Source organism: Anomaloglossus baeobatrachus, assembly GCF_048569485.1.
Source record: "Anomaloglossus baeobatrachus isolate aAnoBae1 chromosome 3 unlocalized genomic scaffold, aAnoBae1.hap1 SUPER_3_unloc_2, whole genome shotgun sequence".
Lineage (NCBI taxonomy): Eukaryota > Metazoa > Chordata > Amphibia > Anura > Aromobatidae > Anomaloglossus > Anomaloglossus baeobatrachus.
Genome location: NW_027441781.1, coordinates 269735 through 284939, shown reverse-complemented (window position 1 = coordinate 284939; position 15205 = coordinate 269735). Strand labels below are relative to the sequence as shown.

The 15205-nt window shown below is 46.4% G+C and overlaps 1 protein-coding gene across 1 annotated transcript in view; it reads right to left on the bottom strand.

Moving 5' to 3' along the window:
• Positions 1–15205, bottom strand: part of LOC142258717 (uncharacterized) — a 491515-nt gene that overhangs the window by 332256 nt on the left and 144054 nt on the right. The gene's annotated exons all lie outside the window — the stretch shown is intronic.

Sequence of the window (15205 nt, the reverse complement as noted above, 5' to 3'; positions counted from 1 at the left end):
TTTATGCCCATAAATCTGAGAGATGTCACACAAAATAGTTACTAAATAACATTTCCCACATGTCTGCTTTACACCAGCGCAATTTTCAAAACAAAATTTTTTTCGTTAGGAAGTTAGAAGAGGTCAATCAGCAATTTTTCATTTTTCCAACAAAATTTACAAAAAAAAATTTTAGGTACCACATCACATTTGGAGTGATTTGAGAAACCTAGACGACAGAAAATACCCAAAAGTGACCCCATTCTAAAATCTGCACCTCTCACGCTGCTCAAAACCACATCCAAGAAGTTTATTAACCCTTTAGGAGCTTCACAGCAACCAAAGCAATGTAGAAGGAAAAATTAAAATTTTACTTTTACACAAAAATGGTACTTTAGCCATAAAATTTTTCATTTTCACAAAGGGTATCAGGAAAAAAATGCACCATAAAATTAACCCCTTAACGACCGAGGGCATAATGTTACTGCCTGCGGTCTGCCGGCTGCAGCATGCCGCGATCGGCACACATTTCAGCTGATTTTCACAGCTGAGATGTGTGCCTGCTAGGCAAGAGCAGAATCGCTATCTGCTCGTGCCGTTTAACCCCTTAAATGGCGCTGTCAATGTGACAGCGTCATTATAAGCGCGATTGCGGTAAACCTTTACTTACCGCCCAATACCAGAAGTCACGTGACGTGATCACGTGACGTGATCACGTGACTTCCGGTAGTGGTCATGGTAGCACAGGGTCATGTGATGACTCCTGTACTACACATGAATTGCTTTCATTTGGCCCGCAGCCCAGTGAAAAAAAAAATGAGCGAATCTGCTGTTTACAGCTGTGTAGCAGTGATCAGCAGATAGTGCAGAGCGATCGGATTGCTGATCGCTATAGCTCCCTAGGGGGACTACTAAAATAAAATAGTTAAAAAATTTTAAAAAAAATTAAAACAGAAAACCTAAAAGTTCAAATTACCCTCCATTCGCCCCATCGAAAATTAAAGGGTTAAAAAAAAATTAAAAATACTCACATTTGGTATCGCCACATTCAGAAACGCCTCATCAAAATATAAAATCAATTAATCTGATCAGTAAACGGCGCAGCGGCAAAAAAAATTCCAAACGCCAAAATGACGTTTTTTGTCGCCATAACTTTTGCGCAAAATGCAACAACAGGCGATCAAAAGGTAGCATCTGCGCAAAAATGGTACCGTTAAAAACGTCAGTTCGAGACAAAAAATAAGCCATCACTGAGCCATGGATCCCGAAAAATGAGAACGCTACGGGTCACGGAATATGGCGTAAAACGTGCCACTTTTTTCGGACAAACTTCCGATTTTTTTTTAACCCCTTATATAAAAGTAAACCTCTACATGTTTAGTGTCTATGAACTCGCACTGACCTGAGGCATCACACCCACACATCAGTTTTACCATATAGTGAACACAGTGAATAAAATATCTCAAAAGCAATAGTGCTATTGCACTTTTTTGCAATTTTTCTGCATTTGGAATTTTTTTGCCATTTTCCAGTACACTATATGGTAAAACGTATGGTTTCATTTAAAAGTACAGCTCGTTCCGCAAAAAGTGAGCCCTCACATGACCACATTGACTGAAAAATAAAAAAGTTACGACTCTCAGAAGAATGGCGAAAAAAAAACGGAAAGCGAAAAATCGGCCAGTCGTGAAGGGGTTAATTGTGCAATTTCTCCTGAGTACACCGATATCTCATATGTGGTGGAAATCAACTGACTGGGCGCATGATAAGGCTCGGAAGGGAAGGAGCATCATTTGAATTTTTGAGAGCAAAATTGTCTGGAATCATTAGCGGATGCGATGTTGCGTTTGGAGAGCCCCTGAGGTGCCTAAACAATGGAGCTACCCCACAAGTGACCCCATTTTGGAAATGAGACCCCTCATGGAATTTATATAGATGGTTAGTGAGCACTTTGAACCTCTAGGGGCTTCACAAAAGTTAACTTTGAGCCGTGAAAATTAAAAAAAAAAAAATTTATCACGAAAATTGTTACTTCAACCAGGTAGCTTTTTTTTTCCACAAGGGTATCAGGAAAAATTGCAATATATATATTATAGAGATATATATATTTTTTTTTTTACACAAAATTGTTATTTCAACCAGGTAGCTTTATTTTCACAACACAAGGGTATCAGGAAAATCGCACCATAAAACGTATTGTGCAATTTCTCCTGAGTACACAGATACCTTATATGTGGTGGAAAGTAATTGTTTGGGCGCACGACGGGGCAGGAGCGCCATTTCACAGCAAAATTGGTTGGAATTAATAGCGGACGCCATGTTGCATTTGGAGACCCCCTGAGGTGCCTAAACAATGGAGCTTCCCCACAAATGACCTCATTTTGGAAACTAGACCCCCCATGGCATAAACAGTGAGCCATAAAAACAAAAAAGTACTTTTTTTCCACAAAAATGTTATTTTAGGCTCAATTCTTTAATTTTTTCATGGGTAAAAAGATAAAATGGATAGCAAAATTTGTTGGGCAAATTGTCCTGAGCACGCTGATACCTCATATGTGGCAGAAAACCACTGTTTGGGCGCACGGCATAACTCCAAATGGAAGGAGCGTCATTTGACTTTTTAAAAGGGAAAATTAGTTAGAATCGTTAGGCGCACCATGTTGCGTTTGGAGATCCCCCTGATGTGCCGAAACAGTGGAGCTCCCCAACGTGACCCCATTTTGGAAACCAGACCACCCCCACACAAAAAAATATTAGTTTGGCGAAATAAAAAATACAGACATGAGAAAAAAGAGAAAAAAATGAGCGCCTGCAACTGACACTAATTCAATTGGCACACGTGAGAGCGATGCATGAATCTCGCATCGCATCATCCGGCACAGCCGCACACATCTGTCTGGAAGAGTGACCGTGCCGGATGATACCATGTGAAACTTGTACATCGCTCTCACGCCTGGCACTGGGCTGACCAATACAATATTCAGTAAAAAATACTGTAGTTGACGATTACTACAGTATCATTTTACTGGCCCGAAACTAAGTTTATTTGTATTTCTTAGTTTACAGAAAAAAAAAAAAATCAGGACGCACGCCCGGATGGGCTGCAAAAAAGGGGGGGGGACTATGTGGGATGGAAAAACAAATGGATGGATGGGAGAGGGCGCAGCGGAGGATGGGAGAGGGCGGGCAGTAGATCAGGGTGAGAGGTAGTGGAAGGGGCAGCAAATCAGGAAAGGTGAGAGGTAGGGGAGGGGGCAGCAGATGAAGAGGATGGGAGAGCAGGCAGCAGATCAGGGAGGGTGACAGGTCGCAGAGGGGACAACAGATCAGGGAGGAGGCAGCAACTGATGGGAGAGAGCGAGCAGCAGATCGGGGAGGGTGAGAGATGGTGGAGGGGGCAGTAGATCAGGGAGGGGGCAAGAGATCAGGGAAGATGAGAGATAGGGGAGGGGGCAGCAGATGAAGAGGATGGGAGAGAGCGGGCAGCAGATCAGGGAGGGGGCAGCAGCTGATGGGGAGAGATCAGTGGCAGATGGAGGGGGGGCAGCAGATAGAGGAGGGCGGCAGTGGCAGATCGGGGTAGTGGCGGCGGATTGGCGGCAGCGGCTTACCAACAGGGCACATGAAGGGATCGCTCTCCTCAGCTTCCATGGATTGAGTGAAGATAAGGCGGCGGTAACCTACAGGTCACCAGCCCCAGATCCACTGTGATTGGAGAGATCGGTTACAAGACCGGTCTCTCCAATCAGAGCTGGGGGAGGGTGCAACAGAGATCACCCAGCTTCAGCCAATGATCAGTGCTGTAGCAGCACTGATCAAGGCTGTATTTCAATGTTTTAGCCACTTTCAATGGGTGAAACATTACAGTAGCTGTGACTGGCTGAGCAGTGTTCGCCAGCCAATCACAGCCTCCGTAGGTCCGGGAAGGAGACACCACCCCTCCTGAGGTCAGGCAGAGGTCCCCTCCTTCCTGAATCTAAAGTTTTTATACACCGAACGCACTCACTGGGGCTCCGGGGCCGCAATTTCGCCATGACGTATGGGTCGTTAAGTTCCAGGGCACCATGACGTACCCTGTACGTCATGGGTCGTTAAGGGGTTAAAATATTGAGATCCTGAGTGTGGTGGTTTCTGAACCCTGATGTGCTTTCCATCCATAGCATTCCATCCTATGCAATTTGGTATTTGACATTTCATTTGAAAACCTTGGGCAATCCTCAGCCATTGATCACTGGTTGGTTCTGGCATTATTGTTGTATTGAGTTTGTCCCATATAGCTGCAAATGTTGTAGACACTATGCCACCGATTGTAGATTTTCTAGAAGATATTAGAGATGAAGGGCAGCAAAAGAAAGTCCTGTAGAAAGATGCCTATTATTTGAAACATTAGATAAGAATAATTATTTAAACTTTTATATAATAAACACATGGAATATTTTTTTAAAAATTTTGTTTACGTTTGAGAATGTGAAAAAATATGATTTTCAATTTAAAAATTACATTTAAGCAAAAAATACGAATTACACCTACCGGTTATCGGTAATTCAGTTTCCAGTAGTCCCTCCGGACAGCACCACAGGAGTTAGGGGTAATTCTCACATAGCGAGATCACTGCCGAGTCACAGGTTTTGTGACGCACCAGTGACCTAATCAGCGATCTCGATGTATGTGACACTAAGCAGCGACCTGGCCCCTGCTGTGAAATCGTTGCTCGCTACACACTGCTCTGGTTCATTTTTGCTCATTGCTCTCCCGCTGTGAAGCACACATTGCTGTGTTTGACAGCGAGAGAGCAATGATCTGAATATGCAGGGAGCTTCTAGCAGCTGCGGACGCTGGTAACTAAGGTACACATCGGGTATCCAAGCAAAGGTTTTGCTTGGTTACCCGATATTTACCTTAGTTACCAGCGTCCGCAGCTGCTAGAAGCCGGCTGCCTGCTCCCTGCACACGTAGCCAAGGTACACATCGGGTAACTAAGCGAAGCACTTTGCTTAGTAACCCGATGTGTACCCTGGCTACGAGTGCAGGAAGCCAGTGCTAAGCAGTGTGCGTAACCAGTGTAAATATCGGGTAACCAAGCAAAGCATTTTGCTTAGTTACCCGATATTTACCTTGGTTACCAAGCGCAGCATCGTTTCCACGAGTCGCTGCTGGCTGGTCGCTGGTGAGATATGCCTGATTGACAGCTCACCAGTGACCATGCAGTGACGCACCAGCTATCCTGACCAGGTCATATCGTGGTCGGAATCGCTGGTACGTCGTTTAGTGAGACGGTACCCTTAATCCCCTTGACCTATACAGGGACAGGATCAGAGAGGTTAAAAGCCCCCTCCCCACCTCCACCCTCCAGTGTTCTTTTAAAGTACTTATAGAAGGATGGATACAATGGTTTAGACAAATAACTCATCTGCAAGATAAACTCTAAGGCAGTCATGGGGAACCTTTCACAGTGCCCAAACTGTAGCCCTAAACCCAATTTTTATTGCGAAGTGCCAACCAATCCTATTATGTAAATAATTGATTTTAACCTTACCTTTGCAGTCTTCTCTTCTCCTCAGCAGGGGGCATCACGCTCATGCATGCTTACCACACATTGAAGATGAGCCACTGCCACTGCCCTTTCCAGACACAGCAGTTGGATTGATGTTTCTGGAAAAAATTGCAGCATATTAGACAGACAGAAATGTTAGCATGGAATGCAATCAGATGTCACCCTGTAATCCACATCTACATTTCAAAGTGTAAATATCTTGAAAACCCATAAAGACGTATGAGTTGCTCCCCTCCCCTTTCATTGTGTAGTTCTGTCCCCCTTCCTGGCCACTTCCTGGTAAACATGTCCCCCATCCGGATATATATTTTCTACATTCTGGTATATTTGTCCCCATCATGGCCCCATCCTGAAAATGTACCCCATCCCAGCATATTCCCCATCCTGGTAAATGTTCCTCCATCCCGGCATGTACCACATTCCTGGTAAATGTCCTCCATCCTAGCAAATGTACCCCATCCTGGTAAATGTACTCCATTATTGTAAATGTATTTCATCGCTGGCATGTTCCCCATGCTGTTAAATTACCCTATCCTGGTAAATGTACCTCATCCTGGCATGTTCCCCTTCATCCTTGCATGTTTCCCTCCATCTTTGCATGTTTCCCTCCATCCTTGCATGTTTCCCTCCATCCTTGCATGTTTCCCTCCATCCTTGCATGTTTCCCTCCATCCTTGCAGCCATGTTTCCACCAGTGCTGTCCATGTTTGCCCCGTGCTGTCCATGTTTGCCACCCCCCGTAACTGTCCATGTTTGCCCCCCCCCGTGCTCTCCATGTACCCCCCCCCCAACCCCGGGCTCTCCATATTTGCCCTTACCTTGGTACAGCCGCACACCATTTTAAAAAATTAAAAAAACCTCACCTTCCAGCACCCGCAGCGTGCAGCTGGGTCCTCAGTCAGTTCCCACATGGCCACAAGACGCCGGCGCCACTTACTGACGCTCTGCCATCTCCTAGGCAACAGGCCTGCGGCCTAGGAGAGGAGGAGTGTCAGAGGAAGGCGAAATGTCTCCTCCGCACCAACACCACTTTGAACTGCCGGTGCGATCACACCGACAGTTCAAAGTATCTGAATGTGGCGACAGCGTGCGTGCCGGCAGAAAGGGCTCTGCGTGCCCAGCCTGGCACGCGTGCCATAGGTTCGCCATCACTGCTCTAAGGGGAGGGAAATAAGGGTGCTGTCCGGAGGGACTACTGGAAACTGAATTTCCAATAACCGGTAGGTGTAATTCGTATTTTCCAGGACGTCCCTCCGGACAGCACCACAGGAGCAGTACCAAAGTAATAGTAATAGCTCAGGGTGGGCACAGAAGCCTTAAGGACCCAAGTCCTGGGCAAGAACTAGATCAGACATAGTAAATCAATCTGTAAACCCAGAAATATGAACAGTAGGATAAATTTGCAAGTATCTGAAGTGCATGCAGCGCATGTTATCGAGTAACAACATGCCTGGCCTAGATCCATAACATCCAGATAGAAAAGCCCTGAAGAAACATCAGCAGGACCTAAATGCAATCAATAGCATATATGTACTGGAAAACTACAAGCAACATCACCAAAGAGAGTATACTGGTAAATACTCAGTATAAATGTGTAGACAACTTATACAGCAGAAAGCAGATATAGTGCGATACACCAGAGTTGTATTACAAACATGGCAAGGAAAAGCATAGTGTTAAATCAAAGTCTTATGACACCGAAGCCATAGCATAGATATTAAGTCTAAGAGCCCATCAAAGGGAAAGAAGAAATGCACGACCAGATGGTATAGACAACTGTTGTACATAATAAACATTTTGTGCTTCGTAACCCAGGGCAGTACTTTCATCAGCTCTCCTAAGCTCAAATTACCCCTGGAGACAGACCAGCTTATCGTTCCACCAGACGCCCCATTTTGGTCCCAAAAGCCTCGGGTAAATAGACGGACCTCATGAAGACTAAAGACATGTAGAATTGCAGTCAGGAAGGCATGTCCGCTGGCATTACCAAGCCAGCTTCATCATCAGACCACCCGTGATATCTGAGGCTTCTGACACTGGATCTTATTTGTATCCAGAGCTGGTGTAAAGAGACCTCTACCACCTGGGGCAGATGCTTAACTAGGAATGGACTATACTCAACTAGTGCGAAATTGCCTCTATAAAAGTCACTAGTGCGGATAAACCACCAATCTTAAATAGTGACCAGGGTAGATCCTCTAGAGCACAAAGGGTCACTTTCAATCACAGATTCTTAGAGAGTGGTGAGACTGGCTATTATTTAGTGAGATTAGAGAGCCTATGAGGGAGACTATGCAGCTCTGACACCAGATGGTGCATTATTTGATTCATGAGAAACCTCACAGGCTATATAACTAGAATCTGAGCTATTGCTATATGAGCGAGTCAGAAAGGGACCCTTCCCCTTAATATGGGCTATCACAATCGACTTCATGCAGGTATTCCCTTCCGGGAATTAAAGTATGTCACATTATAGAATAAACTCTATAAACATCTCACTTAAACCGTACATTATAAACGAGAGGCCAGACTTAAGCAATTAAGCACAGCTGAATGCTCCCGACTAGACAGCCCAGACTCCCGTTCAGAAACAGTAGTGAGGAGAATTACTCGGCCAATCCGAGCATGGTGCTCAGCAGGCTAAGTTAAGCCCAGGTCCTAAGTAACAGACCCCCTTTCTGGAATCGAGACTAGAGACCCAAGATGTGAAGCATGCAGATTGAGGCGCCAGGCCAGGGCGCAAGGCTTAGAGGCGCAGACAGAGACGCCAGGCCAGAGGCACGAGGCCAGAAGCACAAGACACTAGCCGCTAGGCCATAGGTGCTAGGCCAGAGGCACAAGACGCGGAGGCCCAGAGGCACGAGACCCGGAGGCCCAGAGGCACGAGACCCGAAGGCACGAGACCCAGAGGCCCAGAGGCACGAGACCCAGAGGCACGAGACCCAGAGGCCACTGACACAAGCCGGGAGATTTACCGACCATCCGGACCTGTGCTGTGTGTGTGTGTGTGTGTGTGTGTGTGTGTGTGTCTCTGTGTCTGTGTGAGACTCCTCCTTACCCACCCCAGTACTGTGAGTACTCAACCCAACTCTGCTTCTCCCCGCTCAGTGCTGTGTACCCCCCTAGTGCAGCATGTACCCCCTAGTGCAGCATGTACCCCCAGTGCTGTGTGTATCCCCTAATGCTGTGTGTACCCCTAGAACTGTGTACCCCCTAATGCTTTGTACCCCCCAGTGCTGTGTGTACCCCCCAGTGCTGTGTATCCCCTAGTACAGTGTGTACCTCCTAATGCTGTGTATACCCCTAGTGCAGTGTGTACCCACTAATGATGTGTGTACCCCCCAGTGCTGTGTACCTCCTAGTACAGTGTGTACCCCCTAATGCTGTGTGTACCCCCTAATGCTGTGTACCGCCCAGTATAGTGTGTACCCCCTAATGCAGTTAGTACCCCCTAGTACAGTGTGTACCCCCAATGCAGTGCACCCCCCAGTATAGTGTGTACCCCCTAGTGCAGTGTGTACACTCTAGTGCAGTGTGTACCCCTCAGTGCTGTGTACCCCCTAATGCTGTGTGTATCCCCCAGTGCTGTGTACCCCCTCAGCACTGTGTAAACCCCCCCACTGCTGTCCGTGCCCCCATAGTGCTGTCTGTACCGCCTGGGTGATGTCTATGCTCCCCCAGTGCTGTCCACACCACCTAATGCTGTCCATGCCATGGTAAGTGCTGTCTGTGCCCTATTATGCAGTCCGTGCTCCCCAGTGCTGTGTGCCACCCCTCAGTACTGTGTACCCCCCCAGTGCTGTCTGTACCCTCCCACTGCTGTCTATGCCCCCCAGTCCGTGCCCCCCTAGTGATGTCTATGCTCCCCCAGTCCTGTCTGTGTCTCCCTAGTGATGCCACCTAGTGCAGTCTGTGCTGCCTCCTCGTGCTGTCCTTGTCCCCAGTCATGTCTATGCCACTGCCAGGGCTGTCCATGCCCTAGTGATTAGTGATTTATATGCCCCAGCCCCTCCTGTGATGTGTACTCCCAGTGTCTCCTGTGATGAATATGCCCCTAGCATCTCCAAACAGAGACAAACCTGGAAAAGCAGTTGTGAGAAAAAAGATGATCAACATCACCGAACATCACCGCCGCACCAAAGAGAAGCAGCTCCTGCCTCCACAATAGGGGTAAGTTAATTAATCGTTTGACAAAATATAGCAGGGTTATTTTTCAAGTTGATAATGTGCGGCCCCCGAAGGTTAGTAGGAAATTCCAAATGGACCCCGACAGTAAAAAGATTCCTCACCCCTGCTTTAAGAGGTTTCAGCACCGAGCCGTTTCACGGGGAGAAGGGAAGGCAGAGAGATCCCCAAACCCCCTGAGCCCATTCTGACACAGTGAGTGGGGGCTGAGGGACATTCTTTCGAGATGTTTCAGCTCTGGGCCACTTCACAGGTAGAAGGGAAGGCCGAGACCCCCCGATCCGATACACACTAAATCCATATGATGAAATTCTAAAGGATAAAATATCTCCAATTCAGGAGCAACTCTCATGAGACCATCTCCTGTAGGGACAGGAAAAACACTGGAGGGTGGAGGTGGGGAGGGGCCTTTTAACCCCTCCGTGATCCTGTCCCTGTATAGGTCAAGGGGATTAATTCCTGTGGTGCTGTCTGTAGGGACGTCCTGGAAATTTTGACTTAAATATTGAGATGTTTCTAAAAATGTTATTACATAACTTAATACTACATTTTACACATTCTTTCAAAAAATATAATTACATACCTTAATGTAAGTAAAAGACGCTCCTCTGCACAAATACTTTTCCTAAATCTAGTATTTTGTTTACAGATTAAAGGGCGAATTAAATTTAATATGAAATCAAATATTTACAAACCTATTCTACAGCAGGCATAAAATTCATTTGGATTATCTCGTAATTTTTTATATAAGCGATGGAAATGGCCTCTAGTAGAGCGATGCTGGACGAGTGGGTGAATCCAAAATCTGCGACGCCTACGAATACCATATTTTTCGGACCATAAGACGCACTTTTTCCCCCCCAAATGTTGGGGAAAACTGGGGGGTGCGTCTTATCGTCTGACTACAGGGCTGCAGCAGGGAATGAGGGTGCTGCGGTGGAGCAGGCCATCGGGGACACGAGCAGGTAGCAGCGCCTGCCGTGACCACGTGGGCCCGCTCATTACATATGCACGCCCATCCTGCCGCCCATCATCTGTCAGCGAAACCGGCGCTGACAGGTGGGCGGGGTGATGGGCGGGGGGGTGCGCGCATAATTAACAGGCAGCCGTGATCACCCCTGGCAACTACAGCCTGGAGTGATCATGTGTGGCTGTATTCACTGCCCCCGTGCATCATTATCAGCGCGGGGAGCAGTGAATCGGTTCACTCACCCGTCACCGTGTGTGGAGCCATTCCCCTGCAGCATCGCGCGATGTCTTCCTGTCTGTGCCGGTCAGTTGATCTGGACACTAGCGGCGCGCACAGCGATGACGTCATCGCTGTGCGCGCCGCTAGTATCCACCAGATCAGCTGACCAGGCACAGACAGGAAGACATCGATTCGCGATGCTGCAGACAACGGTGACGGCTCCACACAGCGGCGCTGCAGCTGAGACAGATCGGTGCTTCAGGGAGTGAGGAAAGGTAAGGAGAAACGTTTATTTTTTTTCTGTGCCACAGGATACACGCCATTTACCAGGATGGGGGTATATCATGAGCAGGATGGATGGGGGTATATCATGAGCAGGATGGATGGGGGGTATATCATGAGCAGGATGGATGGGGGTATATCATGAGCAGGATGGATGGGGGTATTTCATGAGCAGGATGGATGAGGGGTATATCATGAGCAGGATGGATGAGGGGTATATCATGAGCAGGATGGATGAGGGGTATATCATGAGCAGGATGGATGAGGGGTATATCATGAGCAGGATGGATGAGGGGTATATCATGAGTAGGATGGATGGGGGTATATCATGAGCCGGATGGATGGGGGTATATCATGAGCCAGATGGATGGGGGTATTTCATGAGCCGGATGGATGGGGGTATATCATGAGCAGGATGGATGGGGGTATATCATGAGCCGGATGGATGGGGGTATATCATGAGCAGGATGGATGGGGGTATATCATGAGCAGGATGGATGGGGGTATATCATGAGCAGGATGGATGGGGGGTATATCATGAGCAGGATGGATGGGGGGTATTTCATGAGCAGGATGGATGGGGGTATATTATGAGCAGGATGGATGGGGGTATATTATGAGCAGGATCATATACAAGGGAGGAGAATCCTTACTAGAATGGGGTACCTTAGTAGAGAATTTGGGGACATTACCCCCATAACAGTGTCAGCAGCAGATCCTCACCCCATAACAGTGTGTCATGACCATATTTTTTGGTTAAAATTTTATTTTCCTATTTTCCTCCTCTAAAACCAGGGTGCGTCTTTTATAGTCCGAAAAATACGGTAGTTGCATCTGGGTAGGTTTCACAAAATCTACGAGATAAAACCCAGTGAAGCAGAACACGCTCAGTGGTGTTCAAGGTCAAATAAAGAATACATTATCTTGTTTTTGATAATGCAGTTGGTCAATGAATCATGCAGTTCAGCAAAAACTTCACTAATGGCATCAAGTCCATTGAGGTACGTGGGGGCGTGCCCTTTTAAATAAACAGGTAACATGTGTTGAATGATTTGAGACAAAATCGCATGAAGAAACACGCATCACATACAGATTACAAACGGATTGCACATGGACTACAATCATGAGAAAAATCACAGAATTGCATTGCACACAGATTGACACAAGGACACAGCTCGTGCTACTCTCCAGCAAGAGAATCAGACCAATTTTGCAATTGCAAGTGTGACGCCGGCCTTAGGGCGGAGAGGTAACTTCCTTTGTGGTGTCGTGGAGGGTGACTTGAGAAAAATAAAATATTTGATATTTTCCACTCTTAAGCACTAGGGGGAGCAGATGCTGCGATCCTACTGTAGACCTATTGTATAACTAGCTAACATTACAAGTGCAGGAAAAGTGGGTGGAATCTGTTCATGTGTGTGATGTACCCTCCTGTTCTGGGTGTTTCCAAAAGAATGAGAAGAGAGAATGAAGTTTAGGATCACAGAGTAGAGCCATTTTGTTGGTGAGCGCAAAGTGATCCTAATGTCTAAAGTGTCACCAAGGACAGCTGCATAGTGCTCCTTACATAGCGCTCTCCACGACCAGTACCAGCAATGCTCTGCCTCGCGCCCGCCCGCAATTCTCTGCCGCACACACACACCCCAATGCTTTGCCACACGCACCCCCCCCCCCCCCATACTTTGCCACACGCACCCCTCCCCAATGCTATGTCGCACACATGCCTCCTAATGCTCTGCCGCACGCACGCTATACTCTGTCACATGCAGGCCCCCAATGCTTTGCAGCACGGACACCTCCCAATGCTCTGCTGCACGCATGCACGCCCCTCAATGACTGTCATCTTACTCTGTTTGGGGCTCCATGCAAGATCTCGCCTCGTGGGGGTAAGTATAATTCTAAGAAAGGTCAAGAATCAGTCCAGAATTACACAGGAGGACCTGGTCAATGACCTCAACAGAACTGGGACCACAATCTCAAATATTACTGTAACATACTATGCCATCATGGATTAAAATTCTGCAGTGCACACATGGTCCCCCTGCTCATGCCAGCACATCCAGGCTCATTTGAATCTTGCCAATGATCATCTGGATGATCGAGGGAGGCATGAGAGAAGGTCATGTGGTCAAGTGAGACCAAAATAGAATTAGTATTAGAGCACTGAAGATGGGTCGTGGCTGGGTCTTACAGCATGACGATGATCCGAAACACACAGACAGGGCAACTAAGGACCTGAGTCTAATAGAAAATCTTTGGAAGGAACTGAAACTCAATGCAGCCCAGTGACAGCCAAGAAACTTGAAAGATCTGGAGAAGATCTGTTTGGAGGAGTGAACCAAAATCCCTGCTGCAGAGTGTGCAAACTGGGTCAACAAATGTAGGAAATGTCTGACCTCTGTAACTGCAAACAAAGGTTTCTGTACCAAATGCTAAGTTCTGTATTTACATTTTAACAAATACCTATTTAACGAAATAAAAGGTAAATTCATTATTTAAAAATCATGCAATGTAATTTTCTGTATTTATTTTTATTCTGTCACAGTTGAAGTTACCTAAAATAAAAATTACAGCCCTCTCCATTCTCCATTTCAGAAAAATTTGCAAAATCGGCCATGTATCAAATTCGAATACTTTAAGAATAAGCTTCTTACCTTTTGATACAGTTTGAGTTGCCTTTCTGAGGAAGGCAAGGTGATTGGATCAGCGGTTCCCAGGAGGAGTGGGTCACTGTTCAGGCACTAGATTTTGTTGTCGCCATTCAGCATGGGACATAAGATTTTGTGTGTGTGGTCCTAATTAAATTAAATTATAGAGATCATGTATGTACCGTGTTTTTTCAAAAATAAGCCCTCCCCGAAAATAAGCCCTAGTCGCAGATCAATAATGAAGTATCTGTGCAGCTAAAAAAGATACAGATACTGCAGGACACTTCATTATGGACAGTGGGCACCATGCAGTCACTCACCTGATGCTGAGCGGCATGACCTACAGTGATCGCCGCCCCCCCCCCCCCACACACACACATCCGATCTCTCACACACAATCAGATCGTACACACAAACATCGGATCACACACATACATACTCACCACATCCAAACATCTTCTCGCCGGCAGAATCCCGAGAGGCAGTGCAGTGGAGCGCAAGGACCTGCAGAACAGGACCTGCGGCCGGACACGTGACTTGCTCTCATCATTTCCTGCGGCCGGAAGCGCTGGATGTGATGTGGTGTGTGTGTATATGAGTATGAGCCTCCTGGGAGGTAGGGGGGGGGGGTAAATAAAAAAAAAAGAACAAAAAAAACAAAACTTACCCCCCAACCGTGTTTCTCCAAGAATAAGACCTCCTCCAAAAATAAGCCCTAGTGATTTTTGGGGGAGCAAAAAAAAAAAATATAAAAGACTGTCTTATTTTTGGAAATACACGGTATGTATTCGAGAAGCCCCTCTGAGACAATAAAGTATCAGAAGTAGCTCTCCCTTTGTCTCCAACAAAAAAAAAAAAATTACATCATCGTCACTCGTTTCTATAGTCTTATATAAATATTTTAGTTTCACATTCCTAAAGGGTGCTTTACACGTTGCGACATCACTAGCGATCTCGTTAGCGATGTGACACACCAGATGGAAAATGCGATCTGCCAAGATCGCACATAGGTAGTTTTTATAGCACTGGTCACATGTGCGATCTCGGCAGATCGCATCTGCGATCTGGCGTGTCACATCGCTAGCGATGTCGTAACGTGTAAAGCACCCGTAAGCTTCACTTTTAACAAAGAAACTGAAACTATACAAGTCCTTATCTAAAGTAAGCAGAGGTGTCTGCTGCATTACACCTGGGGAGACACAGTACAGACTCTACAAAGACAAATTGGAGTGTAGATTTGACAAAATGGAGTGTAGATTTGACAAAATGGATTCTGCTCTCATTAAAGCAATACACAAATGGATGAAGAGTACAACTTGGCTATAAAAAAAAACAAAAAAAAAAAAAAAGATTTTTCTCCCCCTCAAA